Raw genomic sequence first — 14,111 nt, forward strand, 5'->3', positions numbered from 1 at the left:
GATGGGTTTCAGTATCATCATCATCAACAACATCATCATCACCATTCAGCCCTCTCTGATATTTTGACTGAGGGAAACCAGTTGTGTATTTCCTCCAATATACCCTATCCACTTATTGTAGGGTCAGCAGCACAAGGCTGAAGGTGCTGTTACAAGCATGATGATCTTGATGACTGCTACCATTTTCCCCATGGCTTTCCAATCACCTTGCCTCATACAGAATTGTATATTGGAATGCTGAGTGCATTCAGGACTCATTCACATAGAGCCTTAGCAGCCCATTGATGGCAAATTCATGGTCTTAACATTTTAACAGGTTCAGCTAAAACCTGCTGTATTATTTAAGAATGGACTTAGTGTACTAGTGTCCTGTTCCGAAAAGTTATTGGGTACAGTGTGAACACAAAATTGCATGCAATATTCATAAACCGGTGACAAAGTCCATGAAAATTCTGCATATCTTATGAAGTGTTGGAAAACTAAGCAGAAGTTTGCACAGAAGCTAACAAAGGAAACTGGAACTATGATTTTAACCTTTTATGTGAAGCTTTAATGGTAAATACAGAGAAACACTAGTGGCCCCACCATATTTTCAAAAGCTATCTCGAAGTGCATATTCAAGAGAAACAGAGAGCCAGCGCTTTGGCTTCAATGAAGACCAAAGGTTAGGCACTGGGAATTATAGGGAAGTCTACACATTTTGTAAATATAATGTGGAAGACACTGGAAATACCATCCATGTGAAATCTGTTACATATGATAGCCAAAGCATGTTTACCACCTCATCGCATGATCTGCTGCTTTCACATTATCTGGTGTTTAGGGGCACGGTTGCATGTGACTATATCTGATATACTAACTTTTTGACAACACATTGGAAAAGACTTGCACATGCTGGAGGGGTTATTTCGAGATCATGACTCATTTTGTCATTTCCATTTTCAAAGATATTCCCAACCCAATATATGAGTCACTAATAGGATACATAGCAATACTTTTCAGAGAACATAGGAAAAGCCCTGCTGGATCAGACCAAAGGCCTATCTAGTCCAGCATCCTATCTTCACAGTGGCCAGCCAGATGCATATGCTGATCCCACCCTTGAGTGGGGGGGGGGATAGTTTGCTCACCCCACCTCCCCTAGAAAGAAGACTCAAAATGGTTTTGCCCTGGGGGGGAGATGGGGAGTGGAGTGGTTGGGTGAACAATCTGGCCAATCAGTATGGAGGGAAAGCCAAGCTTTATAAGCTGGCTCATCCTTAAAGCACTGCACTCCTTTCTTTGCAGCAACCTCCTCCTTTCCCAAGCAGTATGGACTTTGCTAGTTGCCTGTTTGGGGGGCTGAGTGAGAATTTTAAGGTGGAGCCCCCAAATTAGCCTTGGGATTCCTCTGTTTTTGTCTGCTCCACACTGTTGGGAGGCCTGTTTTGTATTGCTGTTATTGGCTTTCAGTCCAGACAGGAAAGAAGAATTACGATCTGAGGGGGGTGTGAAATACCTGAGGTATTAAGAGCACTCTCCATCACCCTATGGTGTCTTGGCATTGGGCCCTTTGTGATGCCCTTTCGACAAGTGGACCAGGGTGAACACCAATGCAGCAGTGCCATAGTGCACTTATCGGGTTCACATACCCAAGTTTTTTGTAGCAGGGAGAAATAATTTGTTCCATTCCTTTGATGCAGGGCCACAGGTGTAACTATGGTGTAAATATGTACAGGAGCCGGGAAGGACCCGATCCTTCCCACCTTACAGAATCCCCTTGTCTGGACTATGTTTTGATTTGGCTAATTGTGTTTATTTGGTTGTTTGCAGATGCTCTGCGTTGTTTATTTTATTTGCCACAGTTGTGGTTTCTTGAGTCTTTGAGAATGTGCTGGCAAAACCTGCGTTTGTCTCCATATTCCAAGAAAACATCCACGGTTTCCTTCATGCACAAGATGTTAGTCATCATGATGCAAAGGGTGAGATTAGAGCTTTTATGCAAAACACACATGAGTTTCCTTCAAACTAAGGACAGATTTCTGTACCAGCAATAGTGCTGCATCATGGCTGCTCTCGGTGTGAACCAGTAACATTTTCAGGAAGCATCTAATGTGCAGGAGCACTGCTTTGTGGTTACTTCGCATGAGACCACCATCTTGCCAAAGGGCTGGCAAAGAAGCAACCTTTTCATTTCTGCTGACATGACTGATCTGCTTTTGTCAAATGTTGCTGAAGCAGCACGGGAACATTCACTCTTTGGGATCTCCCACACTACTGCTAATAATGAATATTCCTAAACTGGGCTGTCGAGTACCAATTATGCTGTTTGGAGGTAAGCACATAAAGATGAAGGAAACTTCAATAATATCCTGTATCTGGCTTATTTCAACCCCATGATGAGTTTCAAGATTATGTAAACACTTTCCATAGTCTTGAAAATCTTTTATCAGGCAGTGAGATGTGTTTTTTCTGGTCACAAGGTCCGCCCAGCCAATTTTAATTCAAACAGGAGCCATAGATTGTTAAAAGCCATTAGTGTCTCTCTGATTTGTAACACCTTGTTCCTTCCCTGCATCCTGGTTTCTTTAAAGCATCTCTGTATTCTTTCTAAGCATCTCTGCATGCCATCAAATGTACTCCTGGTTCTACCTCCAAGCTGCAGATTTTGAAGATTTTAACCTTAGTGCAGGGGTAACCAACCCTCCAGATGTAGCGAGACCACAACTCCCATCAGTCCCAGTTAACATGGCCAAATAGCAGGGCTGATGGGAACTGGAGTACAGTGATCATTGAAGGAAGGGTGGTATAGAAATTTAATAAGTAAATAAAAATAAATAAATAGAGTTATTTAGCCCGTTCCACAATTCTTTGCAGTCTGAGAGTTCTGATACTCATGATGAGTTCCTTGCTTACAAAAGCTTTTGTATTTGCTTCAGAAAGGATGCAATTCATAGAAGGGCCCTTGGCCTATCTGACTGTTTAAGGACTACCATGGACTGAATATGGCGCAGTGTGTCAACAGCTAGGTATTCAGCCTTATCCAAATGCAAGTGTAGCTATTTAGCCTTCAGTAATAACTCTTTCACATTATGTTATTTACCTGCTATACGTAATATATATATCTTCCTACAATTGTTGGGTTTTGTTTTGTTTTTTTATAAAAAAAATGGCAACAGTTATCAAGCTTGGGATAATATCAGTGTCATCAATTGTATCTTGCTTGTTTAAATTGTCATAAACTAATGGGGCAATTTCCCCTTATGGGATTCTGCTATACACAGGCTGAATCAAATAATTCACAAGAAATGATGATCAGACCTATAACAGCCCTTAAGAGCTAGATATTTCCCTGTCTGATGATGTGCTATTTTCCTCAGCTGCACTTTGTAAGGTGACATTGATACTGGCAGAAATGAAGTTTCCTGTAATAAACTAGCACAATACTTGCCGCTTCCTGTGGAATTAGACATTCTGCTTAGGGGTTGTGATCCTTAGGAGTCATTTATGATAGACAAAAAATGAATCTGTATCAGTAGAAATGCCTTGCAGAATTAATGCATTTTTAAACAAAGCAGATCCAGGAGGGATTAGATTCCTAATTATAGAACAAATAATGAAGGTGTTATGGGCACATGGTAGATTGCAGACTGCAAAGGGATGCCCCATTCAATTAATATGCCTGCTGTGCTCGTTCTCAGGAGTGAAGAGGTACCTAACCAGTAAAAATTGCTCATCTTCCCCATCCTGAAACAGGATCGAAATATCTCCCTTTTATTAAATATATAGATCGAAGGGGCATATAAACCATACATTTAAAGCACACAAATTCCCTTAGAGAATCTTGGGAACTGTAGTTTATTAAGGTAGCTGGGAATTGTAGTTCTGTTGGTGGCAAACTACAGTTCCCATGATTCTTGGGGGAAGCCATGTGCTTTAAAAGTGCTCCTGTGTGCGGGATACAAGTATTCAGCATTAAGCCTCAGGCTCTTATTTCTTTTAAACTATGGGGTGATACTTAATTAATAGAAATGGTAAAAAGCTTAGCTGGGTAGCATTCTTTCCTGAAAAGAAAAAGGGATGCAGGAGGTCAGCTTCACAGCCTGATGGATTACGCAGTTCTCTTGTGGGAGAAGCTCTGTGTATGTAAAGAGGTCCATGTGAAACACTGCTGCGGCATTTCTGAAATGAGCAAACACTGAAGAACCAAAAGGCTTTGTTTTAGTTCTCTCTCACTTCTGTGCAAGTGAAGTAGCATTTTAGTCCTTTTTCTGAAGCATTGTAGTGTTATTTAATGATGTTCTCTAGCTTCTATAAAAGTTATTGCTGAGGAATGAAACAACTTGGAATTACATGTATCACATAGGCTCTAGTGAACTCATTTTTCAAAGTATGGATCCTTATGTAGCCTTATTGGTAGACTTCAGGGAGTTGTGTTTTGGAGGAACGAGCCATAAACAGCTCAATGAACATGTTGTTTGGTGGGGAAGTGGAAGGAAAACTGGAAAGTGGGGTAGAGAGGAAATGGAATGGAAAGGAAAATAGCATGGGAGGAGGGATAGAATCCTGACTAGGACCATGCTACACTACAACATTTTGTTGCAGGCCCAACATGTTAGAAATACAGTGGTACCTCAGGTTACAGATGCTTCAGGTTACAGACGCTTCAGGTTACAGACGCTGCTAACCCAGAAATAGTACCTTGGGTTTAGAACTTTGCTTCAGGATGAGAACAGAAATCATGCTGTGGCGGCGCGGCAGCAGGGGGAGGCCCCATTAGCTAAAGTGGTACCTCAGGTTAAGAACAGTTTCAGGTTAAGAACAGACCTCCATAATGAATTAAGTTCTGAACCTGAGGTACCACTATAACAGACAACCCAGGGCATTGGTACAAATAGCAGCTTTCTTCCAACCAGCAGCTTCAGCAGAGGCAACTTTCACCAGGACTGAAGAAGACAGAGAAAGTGCTAACCTTTCACCTCCTTCAATAGCTACATCATTTTTATATAGACTAAACAGCAACAGAGTTTTAGCAAGATTTATTGTCTTATGGACTTATGCTGTATATGTGTGTTGTTGTTGTTGTCATCCCCCCCCCCAGGTCAATATTCAATTGGGACAGTCCACTAATACAACAACTATTTTGCTAGCAGGAGCCCTGTCTTTCTGTAGTGCAACACTCAACTCCAATGGATGTCTTGCACTTGCAAAATATGTTGTGCGACACTTAGCACGAACACTATAATTATTATACTCAATTATAGTGGTTCCCTTTGATTGTGTTTCCTATTATACTCAGTGATGCTGCTTCCTGTGTGACTTGTTGCACTACTGCTAGTGCTAGTGCTTTCATAACGATATCAACATTTAAACTGCTTGCACTAGTAAGCATGTTACCTTTGGATTGGGCAAGTGGGATACATAGGGGGTGATAGATATTTGTATAAGAAGATGCATTATAAACTGGGAGCTAAATGGGAAGCTTCTTGAAGTCAGATGGAAGGAACCTTCAGAGTCCTCATATAGAATGTATTCCCTTTGTCTTGGGGAATATTAATGTGTTATATTTTTTCCCTACATGGGAAAGGAGTATATTCATACATGTTGTTTTTCTTGCAAAATAAGCACACAAGAAGTATGTGAACCATCTTGATTAATGATTACATACTTAAGTATTTCAGTTCACACATGTGTGTGGTTGCCACACAGATATAATTCCTGTGTAGGAAAAACACAATTTAAGAAGTATCCCTGATTTCATGCAGTTTGAGTCCCGTTTTCAGAATAAAGCTTATGATCCCGGTCCATCTACCTCAGCCGTTCACTGCTCTCACCCGTAGAGCTCGTGAGTATTTGTATAAATCAGACCTTCCAGGGAGGAAAGGAATTATAATTTGGAAGATAATCTCTTCTCCTCTAGCATCTTTACCGATTGACAAAGCCCGGGTGGAATAAAAAAAGAAAGAAAGCTGTGCAGCTATAAAACTGACATTATTTTTATGGCAGCCTTTCTGTGGAAAACTGTGCCTCATATATGGTGTTAACATAGTTCAGTTTCAAAGAGCACTTGGGCTGCACCCTTATTTGTTCCGCAGTCTCTTCGCAACAGCAACACATAACCCGTGGCCTCGAGGCAGTGGTATGGTAATTGTGTTAGGAACAAAATGAAACTGCAGTAGTGCAGCTGTGATCCTGTCAATGTAGCTGCCCTATATACATTTTACATTGCTTGGCTATAAAATACCAGACTGATTCCAAAGCTGGCTGTGTGGGTTTTTATAATGCACACATGGTGAAGGCAACAGATCTGGCCATATATGTGATGTCACCTGTAAATCTCATCTGGGACAGACACCCAGCCCTAGCTATCTTCCAATAGTTCCTTTGGCCATCGTATTAGAGGCTAGCAAGGATGCATCCAGGGTGAAATTCTCTCCTGATTTGCCACTGGTGTTAACACTGGAGGGAATGCAGTTTGCTCTGCACACCACAATTTGTTCATTCCTTCCTTCATTATATCCACACAAACCTTTTCATAAAAATTCATTTTGCTTTTGTGAAAGTGTTCTAGAAAGATTGTGAAGGAATCAGGCTTTATTGTCCTGAACCGCCTGTTCATGATATGGGAATGCATTCTTTGGTTTGTGTATATGCTTTGTGTATACTATGGGAATGTATGTCTCACTTATATGTCTTGTTGCAACCTGCATGGGAAGTGTGGGGATAACTTGGAGTCCTAGTGAGTGCCCCAAGGCTCTAAACATCAACACAAGGCATCCACAATTGCTGATGTACAGAACTGTACATCCCTCATCTGAAGGCGTGAGATTTTAAAACACCTGAATTCCTCAACACTGAAACCCAATGGAGGTGTCTGTGGTTGACAGCAGCCATCTATATCAGCAGTTTCTGATGTAAATTATTTGGCTCAAGGAGATCTCAGTGTGATAAAGAAAAGAACTGAGAGATCCCCCTCGGATGTATGGAAGATTGTGGAATGACCTGTTAAGACAAAAGAAGACGTGAAGACATGAAGACATGTATTCACACACGTGATAACTGAGGAAGTATTAGGAGTAGGGAGGGTAATTGCTATAGTTGTTATGCCATGTGTGTCAGGTATGCTGGTCTGAAATTGCTTGAAAATAGCTGTTTTGCAATATTTTAAAACCCTACCACCACCTTTGTACTTTGAGAAGTATTTGCGTAAGAATCACAGCAAGTCAAACTATAGCAGCACAGTACAGTCATACCTTGGGTTAAATACGCTTCAGGTTGAGCGTTTTCAGGTTGCGTTCTGCGGTGACCCGGAAGTAACGGAACAGGTTACTTCCGGGTTTCGCTGCTCACGCATGCGCAGACGCTCAAAATGATGTCGTGCACATGCACAGAAGCGGCGAATCGCAACCAACGCACAGCACAGACACGCAGACGTGGGTTGCATTCTGCTCAGGATGCAAATGGGGCTCCAGAACGGATCCCGTTCACATCCAGAGGTACCACTGTAACTCTCCATATCAAGGAGCTCTTTTTCCTCTCCTCCTGCCACCCTTATCTATCAATTGTGGAAGGATGCTATTGGTGCTGAAAAGTCATTTAGGAAAGTATTCTGACTGGTCAAAATGCATTCGTGTCATGTTTCTAGTAATTACAGTGTTACTTTGAGTGACTGTTTTATGATTTGCCTTGACCTCTAAAAAAGGTTTCCGTGAAATTTATTTTGGATTTCTACCCTGAAATAAAAAGTCTGCTTCTTAATTTTAAGAATCATCTCGGAAGTATATCTTCAGTGCTGTTTCAGGAGTTGTATAGAGTTGTGTCTCTTGCAATGATGTGGCCTCGAATCAGTGGAATGGGGAGGGAGGCTATTTTTTGTCAATCTGTGCACCGCCCCTGCATTTCATGTCACATGCTATTCCAAAGGGTTCCACAGACATCAGGATCAGGCTTCGAGGGCACATTGGAGGAGGCCATAGAGGGGGAGGCAATTGTCAAACTCACTTCATTCTAGAGAAGAAAGGCTGCACTGGATTAAAGAGCCTTCCATTATGATGGACACCACCCTTGGTCTGTAGACAACACCCATTAAAAGTTTACAATCAAGCCCTATTAAAACCTCCTGTATCTCAATAACATAATAAGGCACCCCAAGGTTATTTCACTAGACCTTCAGGGTTGCAGAGGAGGAGATAGTCCCAGCTGCTTCACACTGATTTACACATTTGTTACAAACTTCCAACCTATGTTTAGTGACCATGGGTGCTAGAAAAATTAGCAATGCCCTGCTATCTAAAGGAGCTACATGGCAATTGTTGTTTTAAAAAGAAAGATTTCTCTTCCTGAGGCACTTGCAATAACGATGTTCCTAGAGTACAAATTACTGTTGTTTATTTGAAAGTCATTTAACTTTACTTTGGTTCCTAGATACACTGTTTATTTGATCAAATACGAGCAGCCCTTTTGGCAAAAGCTCTTTCCGATTCTTTTAAGAGCTTCTGTTTGTCGGCATCACTCATGTTTAGCATTGTATTCCTGGGGCCTTCCATTTGAACACAACACTTGAAGAAAACACACAAAATGTTTGCCTGGCTCTCTTTGACTTGGAATCAGAATGCACCTTTGCTCCCTTTGTTTATTTCGGACTAGATTTTTGTGTGTATAAGAAGGATAATTACAAATCTCTCTGGCAGGAAGGAAAAGAGTGGATAAAATTATTAATCACTGTGCATCGAATTAAAAATCTGTTTTGAGTTCAGTACCTCTGAATAAACTGAGAACAACCAACCTTCCTTCAATGGGGACTCGGATGACTCCAAAGAACGAAAAAGACAATAGAGCCTCTCTGGTCCTTCCATCACAGTTTTATCAAGTCATGGAAGGCAACTATTAGAAGAGGAGAGTCTTCTGCATCTATGGAGGTTTCCCACATATTTTTAACCCCTGATTTTCAGGTTTAAATAATGCAGGAAGCCTAAGCATATAGAACAGACTCTCTAGTTCAGACTTCCCCCCTCTAAAATGTGAAGAGTGGTGGAGCCAAATGTTGAGGACATGATGGAGGAGTGGGTTCAACAGGCATGTTCTCATTCTCTCCTTCATATGACTCCAATTGCACGGAGCTACAGACAACTGAGTTTGGACCATGTTAGCTAACAGCATGCTGGGATGCTGAGTGTTACTTCTTCAGAATCTATTGTAGATACAGTGCCTGTTGGCTCTCTGTTGGACTGCTTAAGCTGTGCCTCCATTTGTGTCCAACCTCTATATTTATGAATAAACATGAATATTGCCACATTTATGTTTTTTACTTCTTTTTACAATCAAGAGGTATATTAATTGTAAACAATAATAAATAATTACATGGCACCATTCTGCTTTAATTGGCTTCTAAAGGCAACCAAGCCTGGGTAAATAATTTACCTCTTTGGATTGGTATAGCAATATGTTATAATTCTAAAATACTATAGTATTTTAAAGTAGCAATTAAAAGCAGTTCAAAAAGTGAACAACCTAAAAAAGGAAGTTTCTGATCATCCTAGAGAAAAACTCCTTTGAGAAAAAGTTCCAGAGCTTGGGTTCAGCCACTGAATCTCCCCTCTCCCTGATCTCACTTAGGCATATTTCTGGAGATATTTGGTAGAGATGAATGAATCTGTCAGTTTTGGTTTCTCTCCGTTTCTCATTCCCTCTTCTTCAATTTTAAATTCAGATCTGCACATGGCTGCAGCACTTTGAATAATTTTGGGGGTGTGAGGGCATTGTCATGAGAACGAGTAAGCATTTTAAGTGAAAATTTGACTTTTTGTGAGTATTTTTTCCTAAGATAATGCATTTTTGTATATTGCATATTATTTTTGTATATTACTTTCATCGGCATATGCATTGTGCACACTTTCAATCAACATACACGTTGATTGGTTGGTTGCACAGCAACATTCCAAAAAGTGCAAATTTCAAAATACAGTTTCTGTTAACTTACCGTTTGGAGAAGTATGAAATAAGTGGGTGAATCAAAGAAAATGTCTTCCCCATCCCCAATGTTGGAACACATTTATCCCCTGCACCCACCCCCCGGTGGTTGATACTGCAAAATGACCACAGGAATAGATCTGAAAATATACAATTAACAAAGCTCAGCCTGAAGAAAGGAGACTTTAAAAGCTTTCCCAGCCTCGTTATGTGTTTCTTTTCTCAGAGGAGCAAAATAATGGAGACAAGTTTAGAAGTCATTTTGCTTGCCAAATATCTGGATATAGTTTTGGATTCCGGTATGTGTTGTAGTCACTGGGTACCTATTTTATTTGATGCCTTCTCTGTCCTCAAAACTTAGCAATGAGAGCTGTCATTTGGGGATGAATAGCATTAACGCTCTTCAGTTTCTCTCTGCTTTCATGTATAAACGGCTGCTGGGCATAATGTAAGAATTGTTATGGATGTGGCTCATTACATTTTCCTTTCAATGCATCTTGTTTTCTTTCTAACAGGTTTTTATGTCTCTTTTACACCAGAATGTGTGTGTGTGTTCTATTAATGCATTAAAGCAATGTGCTAATATTTCCCACATGGAGCTTAGTCTTTTTCATAACCTTTACAAAAGGGAAAAATATCAGTTGGCATTGTAACTTTTCAAAACCTTTCAAGAAAGGAATTCCTTTTCAGCAAGGAATTTCCATCAGGTCAGATTGACTGAGAACCCTTGAAATACAGTGGTACCTCGCAAGACGAAATTAATTCGTTCTGCGAGTTTTTTCGTCTTGTGAATTTTTCGTCTTGCGAAGCATGGATTCCCTGGGTATTAACGGTTTTAAGAAAAAGGAAACAAACTCGCAAGACGTTTTCGTCTTGTGAAGCAAGCCCATAGGGAAATTCGTCTTGCGAAGCAACTCAAAAAATGAAAAACTCTTTCGTCTTGCGAGTTTTTCATCTTGCGAAGCATTCGTCTTGCGAGGTACCACTGTATGCTGGTGTGGTGACTGCCTCTTCTGGAAGCATGTGGTTTTCCTTGCTTATGTGTGAGGACCCCATCACACACCATAGCTTTTTTTTCATGGAAATACCCATTTTTGGCTCAGCCTCAAGTTTTAAAATCATTGCAATATAAAATTGACTAAATGTGTTATTTTAATTGGGAGCTTTACTTTGATAATGGTTCTTTAGTTGACAGCCAATTTTTTATTGCATTTCTTTGCATGCTTGTTGATTAGTTGGGTCCTCCATCATGGAGGGCACGTGTTGTGGTGAGATCACCAGAAACTGCCTCCCTGTTGTGGGGCACAGCTGTTTGGATGGCCACAACACCCCATTGGTTGCCCCTCTGTTGCTGGGGCAGAAATTTGGTCAGTTGGGTAGTCTATTGGCTGCTGAGGGGCTACTTAAGCTGCTGCATGTCGCTGGAGAGTTTCACTTTCTTGCGATGTTCAGCGGATCACCCATCCTCCTCTCCCTATATTTAGGGTTGTTCTTATGGCCTTGCTATGCTGGTCTAGGGTCGTCTGTTTTGGAGCAGGGGCCCAGGAAGAATTTTGCCATTTGTCTGATTGGCTGGTGCCACTTGGTTTTTGCCTACCGTGTAGGAAATCGTCACAGCTTTGTAAGGTTGATGGTTAGGCATTTGGTTCAGTGTTTTGGGGAGAGGACATGGTTGGCTGTGCCTGCCCCTCCATTGCTGCCGCTAGGGAATTCCGTTAAAGGAATCCAGGGGCTCACCTTGCTTTTGTCCGAACCCTGTCAAGGGGCTAGGGCCACGCCACAGCCCCTGGGAGCATCTGGGGTGAGCTGTGAGATCGAAGGAGTTCTCGCTCCCCCGGGATGCTTTCCCTTACTGAAATATGGTGGTGCCCAGTGTCAGTTCTGTTCCTGCCACCGTGCAGGTTCAGGTAGTCTGGAACCAATGCCTATGCAACCACTCACATGCTGTAATCAATAAAGTTGTGGCCAAAATTTAATGCCAAAAACCTTAAACTAAAATCTGTGTCTATTGTGTCTTCATTTGGGGGTGGTTTTGGGGGTCTTCACATGCAACTCCCTTTAAGACTGAGCACTGAAAAGTCTCTAATGTAAACCTGCAATGTAAATTGTTATGCAATCCTAAATGCTCCCTTCTCTCTCCCCCTCCCTCTTTTCTTTCTCCTTCCATAATTCCATCTCCTTCTACATAATTCCATCTGGCGCTCCCAAGACAACAGAGCTGAAATTAAGTCTCCATTCATTACAAAAATTGCCCACAAGTAATTCAGAGCTATGGACCGTCTGCTATTTGTCAGTGGTACTGAATGATTTCTATCTACTGTAACAAATCACTCAACAGTAAAATAAAAAAATGGAAGTTGATCACATGCCAACCATGTGTTTAACAATGCCCTATTGTATTGCATGCTGCGGATGTGTACGAGGTCTTGAAGAAGAAAAGGGGGATACCCACACACTTGATGCACTCTTTTGGTTTCAAATAATAAAATATGGATACAGTGGCCTAGGGACACAACAAGCCTACAAGGAAGATTGGTTTTAACAGAGTCTTAGAAAACTTTGGGATGCCTGGGAAAAAGGATCTCATTCATTTCAAGGCATTTTAATTAAGTGTACTAGTGGTACCACAAGCATCCGTAGAGTGGTTTCTCTCCCTCCCCCCCATCAGTTAACGAAACCTAGAAGCATCTTATAGATCTGCAGGAAAGAAAGGAATAGTAAGATACTTCCTAATGAGCACTCAGAGGCAAGGAGGAGCAATCACAGCTCTAAAGCTATAATCATTCCTTCTGGGCAGTCTTTTTTCACAGGCTGATTGGCAAGACCAGACAATGCTTGATGTTTTTCATTTACTGCAAGCTCTCTCTCATTGATGGAAGATCCCTCTTCTTGCTCACTCTCCCCCCCCCCACTTTGCTTTCCTGTTGTTTTCTGCTCTGTATATCAGCCTCATTTTGCCCTAACTACACCTTAATGCAAACATTTGCCTTTCTTACGTCTTCTCCCTGGTAATCCCTCACTGAGCCTGACTTCATTTATTTTTTCATTGTTAAAAATGCCAGTTGGTAATAATTCCAGTGTCCCAACTGGTTTCAGTCACCACTGGCATGCAATACCCATACTTTCTCCATTAACATTTCAGCAGCTGGCTTTGTTGAAGGAAAAACAAAGTCTTCGAAACCCAATCTGAGTGTAATTTTGATGCCCACTCCAGAATCCCTGAATTAAAGGAGTGGAAAAAAGTGAATTATTTTTACTCCTTTCCATCTAGAGACTTGTTCCAAAACCTGTCCTCCAGAAGCCTGAAATTATGTTCACAAAACAACAGAAGCAAAATCCTATTTCTGTACATAAACACTAAATCTCCTTAGGGGCTTTCTGTTCAAGTTTCTTTGAGCAAACAGGCAAACAGTAGGCATTTTAGGTTTTATAACTCCTTCTGGATCTATGAAGTTCAAGGTGCGGGTGGTATCTATGCATCAGTATGAGTGGCTAATGGAGCAAACAGAAATCAGTCTGCTAAACAGCCGATTCTAATGCAAAGATGTGGACAATTATATTTCCCCTGCTGGTAGTGGGGAACTATTATTATGCTGACATAAGTAAAATAAAGATGACGGGGGCAAGACAAATAAGGGGAAGTGAAAATTCAGCATTTTGAAATCATATACTCTTATCACTGATCTTAAGCATTTGTTTTGTTTGAATTTGTTTTCTCCCTGTCCATACTATTTGTAGATTTCTAATGGGGCCATGTGAATTCCAGATGTCCTATTTTAGAACTCATTGTGCAAGAAGGTGATGAGTGGGGGATTTATTTATTTTGAAGCAGAACCAGTCACGCCCTATTGCTATCATCATTTGTCTCTTATCACCATTTATCTCTTGTTGACTGATTTTACATCTCAAGGAGATCTGGATTTGGTTCATTTTACTGATTTTAATATTGATTGCCTTATTTACTTTCTTTTTCTTTACTCATCCTGAGACCTACTATGGACAAAGGTTGGAATATAAATTATATTAATATATACCTTACTATGCATAAAACTCGACCCTCATTTGTTCCGACCTCTTTCCTGAAGTATTTTCCCCCACACCTGTGTGCACCTTCTCATTTCCCTCAAAGATGCTGCAACGCACCAATGTTTTGATATCAGTGT

Source organism: Podarcis filfolensis (assembly GCF_964270895.1).
Source record: "Podarcis filfolensis genome assembly, chromosome: 5".
In the NCBI taxonomy this organism is placed as follows: domain Eukaryota; kingdom Metazoa; phylum Chordata; class Lepidosauria; order Squamata; family Lacertidae; genus Podarcis; species Podarcis filfolensis.